The sequence below is a fragment of the Mesoplodon bidens genome (assembly GCF_964165515.1).
Source record: "Mesoplodon bidens genome assembly, contig: HAP1_SCAFFOLD_206, whole genome shotgun sequence".
In the NCBI taxonomy this organism is placed as follows: Eukaryota; Metazoa; Chordata; class Mammalia; order Artiodactyla; family Ziphiidae; genus Mesoplodon; species Mesoplodon bidens.
Window position 1 is genome coordinate 693,003 of NW_027672582.1, and position 21,526 is coordinate 714,528.

The 21,526-nt window shown below is 42.5% G+C and overlaps 1 long non-coding RNA gene across 3 annotated transcripts in view; it reads right to left on the reverse strand.

Annotated features, from left to right (window-relative positions):
* The window catches only part of LOC308609963, a 99,131-nt gene that overhangs the window by 65,552 nt on the left and 12,053 nt on the right, over positions 1-21,526 (reverse strand). For all 3 annotated transcript variants that reach the window (XR_014014377.1, XR_014014378.1, XR_014014379.1), the window contains exon 2: positions 3,704-3,795. This is a non-coding gene — a long non-coding RNA (uncharacterized lncRNA). The remainder of the gene's footprint in view (positions 1-3,703; positions 3,796-21,526) is intronic.

Genomic DNA, 21,526 nt, shown 5'->3' on the forward strand with positions numbered 1-21,526 from the left:
TTATAACAAGGTTTATCCAGGAGTCATCCAACTGGCTTTCCCATAATTGTAATCAGTGGTGTGCAGGACTGGCTCATACAGCTCAGAAGAGCCAACTGAACATGTCTCCTCCCAATTCTGCATTCGGTGATGCCATGTTAGGAGCATGAAATCAGCTATGGTGGAAATATTTACATCACAGAAATCGGCAAATGCTGTAAGTCAAGACCCTCCTACTCCCAGCCTTGGATAAGCTGGTTGTTAAATATTTACCAGACCACTAGTTGTACAAAATCCAAAATATACCTATTATTCAGGCTGGCCCTATATTCATGCATATTCACTTATTATAGGTAGAATTTTGAAAACTTGCCATCAATGGTCTTATCTTTTTATTCCACATATCAAACAACAGGCTGAACCCATAAATTGAAGAATTTTGTACAAACCTGAGTAAACTTTATTGATAATAAAAAGATGACAATTTGAAGTTTTCTATATGTAATCAGAATGTGCATATTTTTATAGTTAACTTCATTCTAGGACAGTACTGGAAATGCTGTTATGAAGTAAGTATAGAACATACCTATTTTCAGTTAGCATCAACAAGGATTTTATCATTCCAGTAATTATTGCATCTAATAACACTATCTTAGGTACTGATTTATTCTGGAAGCTTCAGTATCTTTTAGAGTTTATAAAAGACTAAAATCTTTTCTTTTAAGCCTTGCTGAAAGAGTTAATTCAGCTCCCCGTTCCAGGTCACCAACTCTTCCTTTCCTAGCCTTCACCCTCTACACACACAAAGAAAGGCCATCGATAAGGTTCAAGCTTCTATTATGGGATATGAAGCAGTAACATTTGAAATAGCACCTTGGAGGCCCGAAGGAGTTAACACATCTTTCAGCAGTGCCTACTTTACAGCTCTCGAGTATTTTGCACCCTGAAAACCTGATTATTTATTAAAAGTATGAGTAGAGTACAGTTGGAGAAAAAAGCTCATTCACCAAGCAAGAAAGGATATGCTTGCAAATGACATTTGAAAATAAGATGACGAGAAACTTTTTGCTACAAACAACAAGGGATTTGAACTTAATCCACATCTAATTCTATGGCAAAATTAAGGACAAGATGGTTCCAGAATCAGGGAGACAAGTCAACTTTAAAATACTGTTTCCTGGGCAGAACCCAGTGAGACCATCTATGGATAAATTCAATGTTCACTAATTCAGAAGAAAAAGAAAGAATTCTCACTGTATGCAGAAACTAGGATATTTTCCATCATAACACTGATAATCTTATGGGAACTCTGATACCTTTTTGAGCTTTTGGGATTATTCCGTATGTTAATCAAGGTTCTTTTGTTTACAAGTATGACTGATTCTATTTTCTAAAGATGTCCACATTAATATACATCACATGTTCTTCTCACAATGTGATGGTAACATTCCTGCATTGAGAGGCAGTGGCCCTTTGAGCCTGGGTGGATCTTTGTAACTTCCTCCACAGATAGGATGAAGTGGAAATAACACCTCATGACTTTGGAAGCTAGGTCATAAAAGGTGATATGGCTTCCACCTGGCCCTCTCTCCCTGAGAACTGTACCTTTGGAGCCCTGAGCCTCCAGCGGAAAATCCATCTACCTTGAAGCCACCATGATAAAGAAACCATAGATGGACAGAGAGATTTCCACATAGCTCCAGCTCTTCCAATCCCCAGCTGCTTGAGTCTTCCCAGGCCAGGCATACGTAAGAGTTTAGACAATTTCAGCTCCTGGCCTTCAAACTACCCCAGCTGAAACCAAGTTGTAGTGGAAACAAGCTGTCCATGCTAAGCCTTGCTCAGAGTGCAGATTTTTAAGCAAAATAAGTGTTCTTATTTTAAGCCACTCAATTTTGGGGTGGTTTTTGTTACACAGCCATTGTAGCTGGAACAGCACGTAACAGAAGCCCCTCAAGTTAGCATTATCAAAAGAGTAGAGGTTATAGGATAAAGGTTCAAGAGTAGCCAACGGCACCCCAGAAGAAGAGGCACAGCTGGGTCTCAGGGCGGTTTGAATAGGAACTAAATTAGAAAACCAGCAGAGGCCAATCAGCTACTTTGCTCCAGTGCTGTCTCTTTTTCTCCTTCTGTCCTCTTCTCCAGTATCTTACTTCAGGGCCCTCATCTGTCTCCCTGCACATCTGCTTCCTTCTCCCTGCAGTCAGGTGTTCTGTGCTTCTGCTGCCTATGGTGCACTAACACAGCTCTTGAGTTGTATGTCCTTGGTTTAAGAGACCAGCCCACGCTAACCAGCATCCTTTCATTGCAGTGATAAATTCCTGGGAGAGAGGATCCAATTGGCTGGCCTTGAGTCCGGTGTCTGCTTCCAGTCCCCTCAGTCAACACGGGGAAGGACCACATGTCACCAACATGGCTGCTACTCCCAATCCCCAACCTCCTGGGAGAATTCTTAGAAGGGGGGCTCAGAGGCTTCTACACATAACAATAGACCTTATATAATTCTTGAGTATTAGAAGGCATTTTGGATGTTTTTAGCTGTACATAAAACTCTACCATGGACTCCCCTTTAATTTGCTTGTCGTTTGTTTACAAACCTGCTTAGGTAGGTGGATACAACCTCCTCCCCACTCCCATCCCATCCTCAAGATCTGAAAGGGTGCTTCTGGATCTCTACAACAAAGGAAGTGGATCAGGTTGATGTGACCTCAAGGAGGCTGAACTCAATAATGAAGCTTTTTTATTTCATTTTTATTTTTTGAGGCCCAATTTGTAATGTGAACTTGACTCCTTACTTTACTACCTTTTAGCTGTTAGGGCCTCTGAGCAACTGGGCCAATTAGAGATCACAGAGGCAGTCAGGGAAACTGAGGACTCTTGATGAACTTTGATAATTTCCCCCCTATTAAACATCTCCCTTTGCCAACTAACCTATGGGGTTATAAATAAGGATAGAGGTTGCCCCTGAGGGAAGGAGAGATTGCTTGGAACAGGGCCTGGCCCACAGGAAACAATGTTAACTATTATTATCATTACTACTATTATTATCAGTGCTCTTAGACTATTTCAAAATCAAAGGAAAAAGCATCTCTACTTCTGCCTTTTACTATTCCATTCACTCCAACAGAACCCACTGCAATTAAGCATACATTGGTTGAATGCCTCTATGTGTCAGATCCAGGCAGAGCAAACACTGAAGGTATATTTCTGGCTGTTCCAGGTCCCCCACTGCAGAGACCTACACCCGTGGGAGGATTTCTAGGCTGGCCACATCCCTGAAAGGTTCTGTGATTCATTTCTTCCCTGGGTCACTGCTGGAGCTGTTCAAAGTTTTATACATTTCTGTCCTGAGCCATTGCGAACCGAGGGAAATCCTCTGGCTGGGTTTCCTTATGTGGAACCTGGCCAGGGGGAGGTGAAGCAGGACGGATTTGCTCTGTGTTTGTGTTTTGCTGCAGTGGTTGTGTTATGTTTTGTTTCACCCCGGCACCAGTCGACTTTACCTAAACAGAAACACCCTGTGTAGTCTTTTGTAACACCAGTATTATTTTAAGGAAACACAAGGAGGCGGGACAAAAGAAAATGGCCATTAATCAGAACTCCGGTCCCATGCAGTGCTCTCTCCAACAAGATGCCTTTAGAACCATCCAGGTTGAACACTTGTCTAGAGGTCATTTGTAACCAAGGCGCTCAGCAGTGGACAGGACCAAAAATGATTAGTTACCTCCTTCGGGACTCATGGTCACTGTCATCTCCAGTAACTCCTGTTCTGCAGCTCACTTCTGGCACTGCATCAACAGATGAGCCAGGAACACCCTGAAATGAAATTGGTGAAAAACGTAAGGGAAACATTGCTTCTAATTAGGCAAGTCTAATGCTCTAATGATTGTGAAAACCAAGAATGAAAACAAAACAAAACAACCAAGACCCTGAAGCAGTGTTTTTGCATTTATTTCTTCCCTCCCTTCCTGAATAAGCAGCTTCCTGAGACCACCTTGATATGTGCTCCTCTTCCCCTTCAGATACAGAACTGGGTGCTTTTTGCAGCTTGCTTTCTCTCCTCTCCTTACCCAGGCGGGTGCACAGCTAGGGAAGGGGGCAATGAGAGCTGGGGGAAGGAGGGCTGCAGCTCGGCAGTGAGCAGTGGATTCACCATCCCCCTTCCCGCTCCACTGCAGCTGTGGCATGTCGGGGGTGAAGAATCTTACCCACTTGGTTACTTCCAGGCAGGGTCATCAAGTGCTTTAAGGAAATGGACTCCCAGCCAAAATGCGTGGGTTTGAATCTTGGCTCAGCTACTTACCTTGTAGTTTGACCCCTCTGTTGCCTCAGCGTTCCCAACTATAAAATGGGGATAATAATACTAATTACTTCTTAGACTTGTGGTGAGACTAAATGAGTTAGTACCTGTAAAACACTCAAAACACAGTCTAGCACGTATTAACCACCAAGTAAATGTTAGCTATTACTATTATCACCTTGGAATATCTCCAAATCATAATTATGACACAAAATCATTATATTATATTGTCTCCAAGCTGCATACCGTGAAACCAGCAATATGCAAACATCAGCTAGGCCTTTTGCTATTTTATTTATTTTACTTTATTTTATTTTTTTAAAATTTATTTATTTATTTATTTATTTATTTATTTATTTATTTATTTATGGCTGCGCTGGGACTTCGTTGCTGAGTGCGGGCTTTCTCTAGTTGCGGCGAGTGGGGGCTACTCTTCATTGTGGTGCATGGGCTCTCAACATGGAGGCTTCTTTTGTTGTGGAGCACAGGCTCTAGGTGCACGGGCTTCGGTAGTTGTGGCACGCGGTCTCAGTGGTTGTGTCTCACAGGCTCTGAAGCACAGGCTCAGTATTTGTGGTGCACGGGCTTAGTTGCTCCGCAGCATGTGGGATCTTCCAGGACCAGAGCTCAAACCCGTGTCCCCTGCATTGGCAGGCGGATTCTTAACCACTACGCCACCAGGGAAGTCCACCCTTTTGCTATTTTAGTTACTAAAAAATGTGTTATGTGATCCAAGGGGAAACACCTTGGGCTGACTGAAGTCAGTAAAGACTAATGTGAAGTTCCAGGATTCTATTTTGCCAGTAATCCTACTTCTAGGAATACTTTCTATGGGAATTTACAGATACACAAGGACAAAGTACAAAGAAGCTCACTGCAGCATTATTTATATGGTGGAAAACTGGACACAGGCTACATGTGGAACAATCTGAGAATGATTAGGTTAGGGACAGCAAATACTACAAGTACTACATAGCCATTAAGAGGGGTGCTTTTGATGAATTTTTAGGCTGAGAAAATGCTCATGAAATAAATGTTAAGCAGAAAAGCAGGCCTCAAAACCGTGTGCACCAATTTGTATGGAAACACAAAAAACCCCGAATAGCCAAAGTGATCTTGAGAAAGAAAAATGGACCTGGAGAAATCAGGCTCCCTGGCTTCAGACTATACTACAAAGCTACAGTAATCAAGACAGTATGGTACTGGAACAAAAACAGAAATATAGATCAACGGAACAGGATAGAAAGCCCAGAGATAAACCCACACACATATGTCACCTTATCTTTGATAAAGGAGGCAAGAATATACAATGCAGAAAAGACAGCCTCTTCAATAAGTGGTGCTGGGAAAACTGGACAGCTACATGTAAAAGAATGAAATTAGAACACTCCCTAACACCATACACAAAAATAAACTCAAAATGGATTAAAGACCTAAATGTAAGGCCAGACACTATCAAACTCTTAGAGGAAAACATAGGCAGAAGACTATGACATAAATCACAGCAAGATCCTCTTTGACCCACCTCCTAGAGAAATGGAAATAAAAACAAAAATAAACAAATGGGACCTAATGAAACTTAAAAGCTTTTGCACAGCAAAGGAAACCATAAACAAGACAAAAAAGACAAACATCAGAATGGGAGAAAATATTTGCAAATTAAGCAACTGACAAAGGATTAATCTCCAAAATATACAAGCAGCTCATGCAGCTCAATATCAATAAAACAAACAACCCAATCCAAAAATGGGCAGAAGACCTAAACAGACATGTCTCCACTGAAGATATATAGTTTGCCAACAAACACATGAAAGGATGCTCAACATCACTAATCATTAGAGAAATGCAAATCAAAACTACAATGAGGTATCACCTCACTCCAGTCAAAATGGCCATCATCAAGAAATCTAGAAACAATAAATGCTGGAGAGGGTGTGGAGAAAAGGGAACCCTCTTGCACTGTTGGTGGGAATGTAAATTGATACAGCCACTATGGAGAACAGTATGGAGGTTCCTCAAAAAACTAAAAATAGAACTACCATACGACCCAGCAATCCCACTACTGGGCATATATCCAGAGAAAACCATAATTCAAAAAGAGTCTTGTACCACAATGTTCATTGCAGCTCTATTTACAATAGTCAGGACATGGAAGCAACCTAAGCATCCATAAATAGATGAATGGATAAAGAAGATGTGGCACATATATGCAATGGAATATTACTCAGCCATAAAAAGAAATGAAATTGAGTTATTTGTAGTGAGGTGGGTGGACCTAGAGACTGTCATACAGAGTGAAGTAAGTCAGAAAGAGAAAACCAAATACCATATGCTAACACATATATATGGAATCTAAAAAAAAAAAAAAGGTTCTGAAGAACCTAGGGGCAGGACAGGAATAAAGACGCAGACCTACTAGAGAATGGACTTGAGGACATGGGGAGGGGGAAGGGTAAGCTGGGACAAAGTGAGAGAGTGGCATGGACATATATACAATACCAAATGTAAAATAGATAGCTAGTGGGAAGCAGCCGCATAGTACAGGGAGATCAGCTCCGTGCTTTGTGACCATCTAGAGGGGTGGGAGAGGGAGTGTGGGAGGGAGATGCAAGAGAGAGGAGATATGGGGATGTATGTATATGTATAGCTGATTCACTTTGTTAGCAGAAAGTAACATACCATTGTAAAGCAATTATACTCCAATGAAAATGTTAAAAAATAAATAAAATAAAATAAAATAAAATTAAATTAAATTAAAAACCAAAAAACTGTGTGCACAATAGGATCTCATTTGGTAACTATGTACGCCCATTTGCAGAGAAAAAAGTCTAGGGAAATGCATCAGGATGTTAACAGGGCTTCCCTGGTGGCGCAGTGGTTAGGAATCCGTGTGCCAATGCAGGAGATACAGGTTCGAGCTCTGGTCCGGGAGGATCCCACATGCCGCGGAGCAACTAAACCCATGTGCCACAACTACTGAGCCTGTTCTCTAGAGCCCGAGTGCCACAACTACTGAAGCCTGCGTGCCTAGAGCCCGTGCCCTGCAACAAGAGAAGCCACTGCAGTGAGAAGCCCATGCACCACAACGAAGAGTAGCCCCCGCTCACCACAACTAAAGAAAGCCCGTGTGCAGCAATGAAGATCCAATGCAGCCAAAAATAAATTAAAAAAAAATATGTTAACAGTGGAGTTTCCGACAGGGGAAAAACTCAGTACATGGTTTTTATTTACGTTTCTTTATATTTTTTGGTGTCTCCACGTTTTACACACAAACACAAATTATTTTTACATTTGGGGAAAACAGTAAGTCATAAAACCAAAACATTTAATAAAGCCTCTTTCAGAAGACACACAGTGGACTAACAGGAACTGAACACTTGTTTCCTAAACTCCTAGGTCTTTTTTTTTTTTTCTTAAGCCCCAAACAACACCATATAAAGAGACAGGTGTTGGTAACCCTTCAACTTTGTTTTGGAAAGAAAACTATGAGAAATCTCAGTTTAAAAAGAAAAAGAGAGAGGGCCTCCCTGGTGGCGCAGTGGTTGAGAGTCCGCCTGCCGATGCAGGGGATACGGGTTCGTGCCCCGGTCTGGGAGGATCCCATATGCCGCGGAGCGGCTGGGCCCGTGAGCCATGGCCGCTGGGCCTGCGCGTCCGGAGCCTGTGCTCCGCAACGGGAGAGGCCACAGCAGTGAGAGGCCCGCATACCGCAAAAAGAAAAAAAAAAAAAAAAAGAAAAAGAGAGAGAGAGAGAGAGAGAGAGAGAGAGGGAGGGAGGTGGGGGGGGCAGTTAGAGAGGAGAGCAAGGGCCTCTTAGGGTAGAGGATACAACTTGGCATTGACTAATCAGGACCATTTGTTTTCACAACATTGGGTAGAAGCATCCTTGGCCCAAAGCAAAATAGAAGAGAGCCATCTATCAGCTCTTTTGGAAGGAGTAAAAAAAATAATAATAATAAAATAATAATAATAATTCTGAGGTTAAAAGAAAAAGAATACTAATGCAAACAGGACATCAAACAAGTCCAAGTAGACAAGTAACAGAATTCCCATGCCTCTGCATGCAGAACCTTGCCAATAAACCACCCATTCTGAGTCCTACACCTAAGGAAAGATTATTAAGAAGAGCCCACTCTGAAAGGGCTTGGAAAACATCAGGGAATGCCAGTTTAAACTGCAGCCCACGTAACACCATTTAGCCCAGGGCTCAGGTACTGCCCTCTGCCTGGGGACCTTGCCCCTTCAGCTGTATGCTCAGGAGAGGGGGCCATGCAGGAGCTGTACCTTGGCCTGAGAGGCAAAATTAATAAAATTAGGATTATTTATGATGCAGGAGTGAGTTAATAATATTTTTCAAGAACCTGAAGGATTTATGTAAAGGAACTGCTGTTTTAGTAACTAAACCCTTTTGGATGGACTCCAAGAAAAACCAGACTTGTCTGGCTTCCGCCCTGAGTCCCTCCACCTCTCCCAGTTTCTCCAGGCAAATAATCTCTTCTACTTCACTGGAGGGTGATGGTCAAGGAGATGACCTTCCTGGCTGCTTTATCAACCCTCGCCCCTATGTCAAAATACCTCTCAGCTTCTCTCTTTGTTCCTTCAAATCGCAAAGTAAGAATCAAGAGGGGAGGGGATGCCTTTTGCATGCCAGGAGCTGGCAGACACATTACCTCATTTAAGTCCCACAAACACTTCGTGAGGTAGTCATAATTATCCCTATTTTGCTTGTTAGGGGTTAGAGGAAATTTATCCTTTTAGCAGCTGGTAGGAGGGTTCCTCTTGGGGACAGAACCATCTTTGTGAGGAAATGTCTTGACCAGCCTCTTTTGGCTACAACGGGGTGTACAGGGAAATGGGTGGAGAAAGGGGTGTGTGTACTGTGGCCTCTTCACTGAGAAAGAAGGGAGGTAGAAGCAAGAGGAGGGGAGGAGGTTTAGAAAAAGACTGTGTGGGGCACAATATGATCCCACGCTCAGAAGTATAGCTCTTCAAATCTCCAGTAAATTTACTCAATTTGTGAAATGCTTGTTGAAAGAGAATTTTCTGAATGGCCTTGTTGGCACAGGGTGAAACAGGAGTCCCATGGGTTTTACTTGAGATGGTGGCAGGTGGTTCCATAAGGAAATGTTTCCTAAATCAAAGAGTAGGAAGGTCCCACTTGACATCTGAGTTACATAAAGGAGGGGTAGCCGGGGGTGGGGTACTGAGGCTCAGAGAAGTTAATCAACTTTCCTAGGGTCATACAACAGTGATGCGTACACTAGCGGAGGCAGAATTGAACCCAGGTCTGTGTCTCTCCAATGTCTACTTTTTTACACTATTCCATGGGATGCACTGAGATGGCTTTTTCCTCCCCAAAGCCAACTCTTCCACTGGTGTACTCCATCCACACATAGTAATAGTAGTGAATATCTGTTGAGTGCCTACCACACCCCAGGCATTGTTGCATGCATTAGCTCATTCGGTGTTCACCATGTCACTGTATATTTGAGAGGATAATTATTCACATTATAAAATATGGGAACTGCTGCTCAGAGAAGGTAAGACACTGGCTCAAGCTCCCACTGCTCTAAGTGGCGAAACCAGCATTTGAACCAGACTGTTGTGTTCTCTCATCTCATCCCTTCCCACCTCCTTCAAGAAGGATTCCTCTCATTAACCCATCTAATTAACCCATTCTCTCCCTACCTCACCCTGGGCTGCACCCTGGGCTGGGATCTAGTGGGGTTTGTAGAGGCCATGCAACACTGAACTCAAAAGAGGCTCTCACGAGCTCAGGTCAAAGTCACTGTCCGCAGCTCAGGCTACTCGTATAACTCGGAGGTTGGCAAACCTTTTCTCTCAAGGGCCTATCAGTAAACATCCTCCGCTTTATGGTCTCTGACGCCAAGGACTCTGCTGTTGTGACGTGAAAGCAGGCACAGACGTAAATGAATGAGCACAGCTGTGTTCCAGTAAGACTTTATTACGGACACTGAAATTCGGGTTTCATATAGTTTTTATGTATCACAAAATATTCTTCTTCTTTTGATTTTTTTCCCCCAACCATTTAAAAATGCAAAAACCATTCTTAGCATGAAAGGGACAGAAAAATGGGAGACAGCCTGGATTTGGCCTGTAGGTTACAGTGAGCTGACCCCTGGTTTTACTAAACCCCCTCTTTTTAGGCTCTGCACCAGCTGGGCCTGTGTCCAGGCTGAACAGCCTCTGGGCTGCGCTTCGATCCCTTCTGCCTTAAAGCCACACAGGTTCAGTTCCCGAGCCTCTGTTCATTGCTCTCTTATTAGGAGCTCTCCTCCAATCCTACAGCTTCTCCTGCTGAACCAGAAGAGAAGAAATTGCCTGCTGTCCCTCAAAGAGGTGGCCATAAAATAAGACAAAACTGCCATCACTTAGATAACTGCCATCACTTAGATGACCCTCGTGAAGCCAAGCCCCGGGGATAGGTTAAAGGAGGGTCACCCTAAGGCTACGACAAGGTTTGAGAATAATATGCTTCAAATAGACTGAACATCCTAGAAGGAAATCTCTAGGAAGAGTGGAGAAGACATTCCTAAGAATCTGAGACCAAGAAAAGAATCCTAGAGTCAGAAATAGACATGCAAAGGCCAGAGGGCAAGAGAAAGTAGGACAGGTGAAGGACAGGAATGCGACTCAGCCCAGGGCCAGGGGACAGCTTAGGTCCAGACCCAGAGAGAAGACTAAAATGCACTAAGGAAAGACTGAGAATAATAATAACTACCAACATTTATTAACCATCTGCTATGTTTCAGGCACTCTATTGCTGGGTTCTTTACATATATTATCTTATTTAACCCTTTCAACATTCTAGTAAAATAGACACTTAAAAAAAATCTCCTTGCATTTATTGTTCGTTTGTTTATTCATTTATTTATTTATTGTGCATCTTCCATGTAGCAGACACTGGGCTAGATGCTGAAGATATGTGAGTAAGCAAATATAGACTTTGTACGGGCTCTCATGGAGACTATAGTCAAGTACAGGAACTGGCAGCTTTTTTTCTGTAAAGGGCCAGAGTAATATTTAGGCTTTTCAAGCCATAATTTCTGCTCTAACTACTCAGCTCTGCCACTGTAGTACAGAAGTGGCCACAGATCATATCGAAATAAGTGGGCGTGGCTGCTTTTCCATAAAACTTCATTTACAAAAATAGGCTGCAGGCCAAAGATGGAGATAGTTTGCTGACCCCTGGTCTAGGAGAAGAAAAACATTAAGCAAACAGTTACACAAATAACAATATTAAGTGCTATCATATAAGTTCTTCAGAGTAAAAAAGCCTATGGAGGGATTTTACCTATTCAGAGAGATCAAAGATTTCCTAGAGGGGGTGGGCCTTACATCTAAATCTAGTAATTACTGAAGAGGGAGGCAAGACTATTGCAGACAGAGGACACAGTATGTGCAAAGGCCCTGTGGTAGAAGGGAGCATGACAAACACGAGCTTGAAGAAGATTTATGCAGATGGAGCAGAAAGAGAAAGATCAGGAATTTCCCAGGTGGTACAGTAGTTAAGAATCCGCCTGCCAATGCAGGGGACAAGGGTTCGATCCCTGGTCTGGGAAGATCCCACATGCCGCGGAGCAGCTAAGCCCCTGCGCCACAACTACTGAGCCCGTGCGCGTACAGCACGTGCTCCACAACAAAAGAAGCCACTGCAATGAGAAGTCCGCACACCGCAACAAAGAGTAGCCCCTGCTCGCTGCAACTAGAGAAAGCCTGCGTGCACCACCAAAAACCCAATGCAGCCAAAAATACATAAATAAATAAATATAAATAAATAAATAAATAAATAAATAAATAAAAGAGTAAGATCAGTGGCCATAAGATGAGGCTGAAAAGGCAGGTAGGGGCCAGAACACATAAGATCTTATGGATCTTGTTAGGGAATTAGGTCTCTATTTAAATACAGAAACTATGGCACAGGAAGTTAAGTAACATGCTCAAGGCTGTATAGCTAGTGAAAGCTGGAGCTAGAAGCGTCTGTTTATCTCTAGACCCAACTTCCGTATTCTCTCTATGCACTTTGGTTTCATACATGTTTGCCTAGTGTCTTTACAAATTTCCCTTTATGAAACTCCAAAAGCTCTCGACTAAACTAAAAGGAAAGGGGATTTTGTCCACACTTAGGCTAGAAACTTAGCAAGGCCTCGACATCAGCTGCAAGCCAGAGTAAACCCAGTAGAGATGTCCTAGTTACAGAGAAGGAAGTACAAGGATTGGGGATAGCTGTGTATTCTCTTTTCATCTCTGATGTTCATGGAGTCTTATTAGATTGTTCTTTATATTCTATGCCAAATAATGGCCTTTAGAATCCTGCCAGACTCCTTAAACCAGCTCTGACGCTCCTTCGTGATCTAGCCCCTGCCTACCTCTGCAGTTCTGTCATCACAACCTCGTTTGCCACTCTCCCCTCTGAGAAAATTGGATGATATGCTCTTCCGTAAAAACTCCACCACTCCTCTTTAATTCCATACAGTTCCTTCTGCTGGAAGAGCACATGCCTAGCCCTGACCTTTGTCTGGATACTTTCCCTTCTTTAAAAGTCAACCCAGCAATTACTCCTCAGGCCTCCAGTTCTGCAGGTAGCCTTCCTGGCCTCTTCCCCACCTACCCAGAACACCACACTCCTCAGCTGTGCTCCCGCAGGTTCCTGTGTTAATGGCTAACATCCTAAATTACCGCTGTGGTCAGCCTTCCCCACTGGCCTCCGTCTGACAGCAAAGAACTTATCTGATAGGCATTTACCATTTTCTGTGTAGAGGTTAACTTGTTTAACTTGCTGTTACTCCACTTGTTTCTGCCTCTTAATTATCCTCATATTTCTCCTTTCGAGTTCCTAGGCTCAGCAGTTCTCAAAGTGGGATCCCTGGTCTGACAAAATCAGCATCACCTGGGAACTTGCTAGAAATGCAAATTGTCCATCTTTGCTCCATCTCAGGAATCAGAAACTCTAGGGGGTGGGGTCCAGCAATGTGTGTTTTTAATAAGCCTCCAGGCAGTTCGGATGTGCACTAACATCTGAGAACCACTGCCTTGTAGGAAGTTACTGCTCATTAAACTGTTGTTGATTCCCTGAGGATGGTACCCTGTTATTTTCAATCTGGAAAAGAAAAAGGGTGACTGAGGAAATGACAAAGCTTTTATTAGGCTGGTTTTTTAGAGAAGGAATTTTCTGACATGGTATTTGTGACTGGTTGAGTGAAGGCTCTCCTTCGTATGCCTTTAACAACGACTGATTCTCCTCTGGTCTGGCTCAGTCTGGCTTGGGTGTGGTCTTGCTGAAGGGCGGGGGTTTGGATGAGATAACCTCACTAGGTGCCTTCCAGTGCTCAGGTTCTCTGCTTCTAGGATATTCTATACACTATGGAAGATACACTAGTTAGGGAGCAGGGCGTTATTGCTAGGGGACTTTGGGCTTTCAACCCACAAGGAAGTATCTGCTTTTTTTTCCACCTCATAAGGCGAGTCTCTGCCAGTCTATAAGAGATGACCAGGACCTTTTGAGAAAGGTAATTGTTTGGTTTTAGGTCATAAAAATGAATCCTTGCTTTGTTTTCAAAGGAACATGCTCTTCATGCAACCTGTACAAACTGAATGACAAGTAGGTGAGGTCCAAGATTGGAAAGATAAAACTCCATTTGTTGATTTTTGGCCTAGAGCTGAAACAATGGGACAAAGGAGTGGCTTGTTGGTATAAGCCCCATAAAACATAATAATATTGGTCATGTAAACAGAAGAAAATAGGAGAGGCTTAATGAGATAAATTACACCAGTCACCACAGTAGGGATTAAAATATTCTGATAAAGCAAACACTAAAAGGTCCAAAAGAAAGGATAAAGGCAAGAGTGATAACTTCAGACTGGGAAACAATGGATCCTTCTATCTTGGGCTCCTCTGACAAGAGGAGCTTTCAGAGGCTGCCTCGGCCGACTAGCAGCGCCCATTAAGATCCCACTCTTCATCCAAAAAAGAACAAAAAAAATTCCCCTCTACTCAAACCACGGGCAGACAAAGCCAACACATTCTTTCCTTCTTTTCTTTTTTCCCCTTCACAATTGCAAAGCAATCCATTTTGCTCTGGAAGTCTGTGAAGGGAATAAAAGCACTCACAGGTTTGCAACTCTGTATTTGCCTTCTCTAGATTTGCTGGCCTGACTTCCAAAGTGTAAATCGGCTGCTGTTCTCCAGCTCAGGGGAAAACAGCCAACTTATTGATGTTTAAGACTGCCCATGTAAAGAACAACAACAAAAAAAGACTGCCCACGTACCTGTATGAATGGTAACTTTTTCATAACTGTTTTCATAAGGACATTTGAACAACTGCAGTATAGCACAGGGATTCATGCTGTTTAAACTAATAACACTGCCAGGTCTGCAGTTAATAGTAAACGTTTGTATAGTTATCTTTATTAAAGGGTACATCTCGGGCTTCCCTGGTGGCGCAGTGGTTGAGAGTCCGCCTGCCGATGCAGGGGACATGGGTTCGTGCCCCGGTCCGGGAGGATCCCACATGCCGCGGAGCGGCTGGGCCCGTGAGCCATGGCCGCTGAGCCTGTGCGTCCGGAGCCTGTGCTCCGCAGCGGGAGAGGCCACAACAGTGAGAGGGCCGCGTACCGCAAAAAAAAAAAAAAAAAAAGTGTACATCTTTAACTATGAAGAAATAGAACTTTTTCAAAACTTAGAATGGGTAAGCTCTCACTGGCTCACACTTGCATAAACTTCTTGGCAATGGTGATGAGCACAAGGCTGCCAAACGCCAGTGAGCATTTCAAAGACAGTAGAATAATAACAGCAACGACAACCAGGCTACCAGACCCCGCTTCAGGGGAAGAGCTGACAGGACAGCCGCTCGAGAGGACTCCATCTGCGCTGTCCAGGGAGGTTCTCCCTGGACGTCAAAACTGAGCCTAGGTGTTTCCAAAGAAACCTTGGTTGGTGGGTTTGGTTGTGTTTAAAAATAATGTGTAGGCATTTGTTATGGAAAATATTAAAAATGCAAAGACGTTACAGAAACAATTAAAACAGCTTGTGATCACCAAGGCCTACATAAAGTCACACTTTGGCTTATTTCTTTCCAGGCTTTTTTCTGTGCATATATTAAGATGTACACACATACACACGTACAAATACACACAAGTATTATCCAGTTCAATATCATAGTATGATATACTACATTCACTATTAGACAGTTACTACTGTGGAACCTGTTTTTTTTCACTTAACAATTATAAACATTTTCTTGCCAAAAAAAATTGAAAGCAAAGGTTGGAAATTGGTAGCCAATAAATAGATCTGATTGGCTCACAGGGTGTTCAACCACATGGAGCTCGGCTGATCCTGTGACATAGGGCTGTGCTTCCTCCTTTACTGCAGTCCCCACTGCTCCCTATTGTTCTCCAACAGAGATCGTCAGTTGCTGTTTATAATTTCACTTAACACTCTTTAAAAAAAAAGTGATAGAACTAAGAGGAAAATGAAATAGTTCTTCTTTTCTCCGTGTCTTCACTTTATATCCAGCCTACTTCACACTCACTTCTATTCCTGCCTGGAACCCAAGTTTGGAATCCTTTTACTAAAGCACGTTTTGTAAAGGCTTTTGAAAATATAGCATTATATGACTTCCATAATTTATTGAACCAAATCACTGTTGTTGGGCATTCAAATTGTTTCCAGTTTGTTGATATTACCAGTAATACTGGAAAGAACATCTTTTTACATAACTGTGAAAGATAAATTCCTAGAAGAAGAATTGCTTTTGAAGGGTAGAAATATTTTCAAATGTTTGGTATATACTTCCAAATGCCTTTCAGAAAAATTGCACCAAATACATTCTACTAACAGTGGAGGACTTTGCTTCTTTCCCTGACTCTCTAGGCCAGAGCATTACTACACTTTTTGGTACCAGTATTTGCCAATTTAAGGAGTTAAAAATGGCATTTCGGGCATCATACGAAGTGGAATAAGTCAGACAAAGACAAATACTGCATGATCTCACTTATATGGGGAATCTGGGGAAAAAAAGGCACTTCATTTTTGCTTTAATATGCATTTCATATTCATTTTTTTCATATAATTGACAATTGTATTTCATTTGGGAATTGCCTGTTCATGTGTTTGCTCATTTTTCTACTAGGATAGTCATAGTTTCCTGAGTGGATTATATAAGTTTCATATATTAATGATATTACTTTACTTGAACCTCTATGCTACAAGATTTCCCCCTTTCTTCCCCCACCCCGCCACTTTTTTTTTTTCCTGTACGCGGGCCTCTCACTGTTGTGGCCTCTCCCGTTGCGGAGCACAGGCTCCGGACGCGCAGGCTCAGCGGCCATGGCTCACGGGCCCAGCCTCTCCGCGGCATGTGGGATCTTCCCGGACCGGGACATGAACCCGCGTCTCCTGCATCGGCAGGCACACTCTCAACCACTGCGCCACCAGGGAAGCCCGCCCCCCATTTCTTATATTAATGTTTTTCATTTTTTTCACCTGCTGAAGTATTTAACATTCATGTGGTCAAACGTGGCAATACTTTGTTTTCTTCCTTTGCTTTTATGCTTACAACACTCTCTATCTTGTGATCAGGTAAAATTTTACCCATATGTTCTTCTATTCTTTTATGGCTTCTCTTTTCACATTTATGCTTGTAGTGACTCTTTTGCCCTCTCAGCAACATGGTCCAGGGCTCTGCAGTAAAACACTCTGTTTCTTGGCTCTGTGGACTGCATTATCCAGGGCTACCTCTTACTTCTCTATCTTCTCAGTCTCATAATGGCTCTTTGCATTTTCACAATCTTTTAAATAAGTATTTCTTAGACTGATACGTGCACAAACTGTGATTTGGAGAATACTTTAAAATGCAGTTTGTCCTACTCCCCGAGGTGGGTCCCAGAAATATGCATGTTCCCAAGCATCTGAGAGAATTTTTCTGCAAAGTGATGTAGGGAACTATTCGGCCCTATTATCCATTTGCACCATGTCTATATTTATACCTATATGTCTACACAGACCTACACATCCACATCTATGCATCCCCCACTGAACATCTCCAGCTGTGTATCTCCCAGCTACCCCAAACTCAAGCCAAAGCAGAATTCACTACCTCTCCACCCAAAACTCTTCATCCTCTGAGCACCATTTTACTTACTGACAGTGAGAGGTTTCCCTGCCCCAGATCTGAATGAGTGATTTCTCCAAGGGGCTCTGTTACCCATCCATGGATAACAGTATTTAGAAACTAAGATCTGGGCACCAGCTATACTTGTAATTATCTTGTCTTACTTTGAACTCTTTCCTCGGACACAGTTCCAACAGTGGGATTATTGGATTAGAGAAGATGAAATATTTTATGGCTCTTGATTCAATATTGACAAAGGTACAGCCAGTCCATTTGTGGGCTCTGTCGGGACTACATACCTTTGCCTCTCTCACCCCAGCCAGTTAGCATTACTTAACACTGTCCACCTGATATCAGAAGTTCAGAAAAGGGTTCTGAGGTACAGCTCCTGTCACTGCCCTCTCTACTCCTCCAGGGATCTTTGCTGAAGGGGAGAACAGAAACACCCTGAACAACAGCCAAATGGGGAAAAAGAACCAGCTGGGCAAGTGCCATAACCAGCTCCCACACCTACGCACTTTGAAATCAGTGTGTCTCTGGTTCACATGTAGAGAAAGATGGGGCCAAGGCCAGGACTCCTAAGCAAGGCTCCCTACCTCTGTTTACCTCGTTAGTCTAAGTATCCTCAGAATGCACTGGGAACACTAGCCTGGTGCTTCAGGATGGCAGGAAGCAAAATAGGGAAAGATGGAACATAGTGTCTTACAGTAATGACACCCTTCAATAAATGTGTCCAAGATTGTCATTTGGAGGGAATGGAGGACGGTGAGGGAGGAGGCCAAGAAGAGAGCAGAAAGGGGGTGGAAATACGAGGGCAAAAGGGAGTCTCCCAGGTAACCATTTGTGATGAAAGGGAGGAGAAATCCCCTCTCCTAGAAGTGCTACCAGGCACATTTTCCAACAGTGTCTATTCTCTCTTCCCTGTGGTAAAGTGCACGTTTGCCCACTCAAACTAACTGCACAGGAGACCGAGAGGCCCTGGGAAAGAACAAGTCTTACTACAAGCTGCTTCAATTTCCTTAAGGACTGGAAGTGAGGAAAAAGGATGCCAGGAAAGAATCAGAGCAGATGTAGTTTATCTTGACAAATCTTGCGCCTGTTCAAAAATATGCCACTTTTGTGTTGTCGCTACTGTCTGTGAGCTCAAGAAAACTCTCTTCTTCCAGGGATTTTCTCATGCTCCTGGGTGACAGGAACTCCAACCATCTCCAAACTGGACTTCTCCAGGTCCAGCTCCTTCAGTTAAACCCAGAAGTTAGGCCTTAGCTCAAAGGGGTAGTCACTAATCTACCTGAGGGGTGGCAGGCACCCCGCTTAAGGAATGCTGACTGCAGAGAGGCTCTGCCACCCACTAGCTGTGAGATTTGGGGAAAGCTATTAACTCTCTGTGCCTCAGTATTCCCATATGTGAAATGGAGTTGTAATAGAGTTCTCCAGAGAAAAAGAACCAATAGGATGTATACATACGCAGAGAGAAAGAGAGATGAGAGGAGATTTATTATAGGAATTGGCTCACATGACTGTGGAGGCTGAGAAGCCCCGCAATCTGCAGTCTGCAAGCTGGAGAACCAGGGAAGCCAGTGTGTAATTCAGTCGAAGTCCTAAGGCTCTAGAACCAGGAGTGCTGATGTTGGAGGGCAGAAGATGTCTGTCTCAGCTCAAGCAAAGAGCAAATTTGCCCTTCCTCTTTGTTCTATCCATTGGATGACACCCACCCATGTTGGTGAAGACTATCTTCTTTACTTGGTCCACTGATTCAAATGCTAATCTCTTCCAGAAACACTCCCACAGACACACCCAGAAGTAATGTTTTAACAGCTATCTGGGTATCCTTTAGCCTACTCAAGTTGACACATAAAATTAACCAGCACAGGAGGTGATAATAGTACTGACTTTAGAATTGTTGTGAAGAATAAATGAATTCGTAGATAAAGTACTTAGACCAGTGAACTCAGAAACGACCGCTAGAAAATGATGATGATAATAAGGAGGACTATAAAGGTGCCAAAAGGCATCTTCCTTCAACCTGCCATGGCACCTGAAGATCCCCCTCTGATCACTCCTACAGTTTGCAAATGGTCCCAAAATTATGCTTCAGGGGATGCGAGGGTTTCAGGAGCCGGGCCAAAGTAATTCATTGCTAAATTCGAACAATGACAGCCTTCTCTGTGCCTGTTCTTCACCAACTAAAAATCAAATTAAGTTAATGGACAGAACTTTTAAACTTAAGTCTTCACCCTATAAGTTGTTTATACCTTTGGTGCTATGAGCATTTGGAAGGAATTAAGGAGTAGAAAACAAATACTATTGGCAAAGCTCAAAGACAGTTGCCCAGGCCTAGCTAGATAGCCAGATTTTTCATGAAGCTGTATTCATGGCTTTTACTTTAAACTGCATAGCTATGAGCCATTTTCTGCTAGTAAAATTAGTCTTTATTTGTATGAGAGAATGAAATATGTCAGTATTTGGTTGTGCCCTACCAGGAGCATAGCATCAAGGCTCACGTGCCACCTGAAAGAATCTGAGTCCCTCAGTGAGGTATTGAAGACTTCATGATACCATTTCCAGGCACATGGCTCCACTAATTCCTACAGGGCTCATTGAATGTAACACTCATTTGATCCTTAGCATGAACTGTCTTAAACTTTTGTTGTTGTTGTTAGTACTCATCATTTAAAGTGTAAGTATATAAAAACAGAGTTGCCATAAGATCCAGCAATCCCACTCCTGGGCATATACCCAGACAAAACTATAATTCAGAAAGATAGATGCACTCCTATGTTCATAGCAGTACTAGTTACAATAGCCAAGGCATGGAGACAACTCAAATGTCCATCAACAGATGAATGGATAAAGAAGATGCGGTATATGTGTGTGTGTACATGACATGGAATATTACTCAGCTATTAAAAAGAATGAAATAATGCCATTTGCAGCAACATGGATGGACCTAGAGATTGTCATATTGAGTAAAGTTAAGTCAGACAGAGAAAGAGAAATATTGTATGATATCACTTATACCATATGATATCACTTATACCATATGATATCGCTTATATGCAGAATCTAAAAAAAAGAGATACAAATGAACTCATTTACAAAACAGAAACAGACTCACAGACTTAGATAACAAACTTATGGTTATCAGGAGGGAAGTGCGGTGGGGAGGGATAATTAGGGAGTTTGGGATTGACATGTACACACTGCTGTATTTAAAATGGATAACCAACAAGGATGAAGTAAGTCAGAAAGAGAAAGACAAATACCATGTGATATCACTTATATGTGGAATCTAAAACACGACACAAATGAACATATCTACAAAACAAAAACAGACTCACAGATATAGAGAACAGACTTGTGGTTCCCAAGGGGGAGGCGGAGAGGAGGAGGGAAGGACTGGGAGGTTGGGATTAACAGCTGCAAACTACTATATATAGGATGGATAAACAACAAAGTCCTACTGTATAGCACAGGGAACTATATTCAATATCCTTTGATAAACCATAATGGAAAAGAATGTATATGTATATATATATGTATAACTGAGTCACCTTGCCATACAGCAAAAATTAAACACAATGTTGTAAATCAACTATACTTCAATAAAATTTAAAAAAATAAAGTATAAGTTTGATTTCCTAGCTATACTGTGCGCTCTCTGAAAGAGGAATTAACTTTTATATAGTTCCTGACGTTCTCAAAGCCTGGACAGAACCGTGTTTTTGGTACATCCAAATAAACATATTGGTTCATAACTTGTTACCTGGAATAAATTATGCTTCATAACTTTTAATTTCCATTTAATCCCCCCAAATGAAACATGGGGCAGCTAAGTCTTAATGAATTTAAAAAGTAGAAAATGTCCACTTACTGAGGACCAACAGCCCAGGTGAATGACACTATCTAGATGGCTCGTGAAAAGGTCTACAAATGGAGCTTCATGAGTAGAGCATTAGCCCCTAAAAGAGTTGTTGTGGCTGGAAAAAAACCCACTTCACCAAAGAAATTCCATTCACTTTAAAGGCTTGCTGGATTGCATAGGATATGTACTTTTCTGAGTACTAAAGCTAATATTTGAAGAGGCTGTTGTCCTACTGATTCCCTTTTC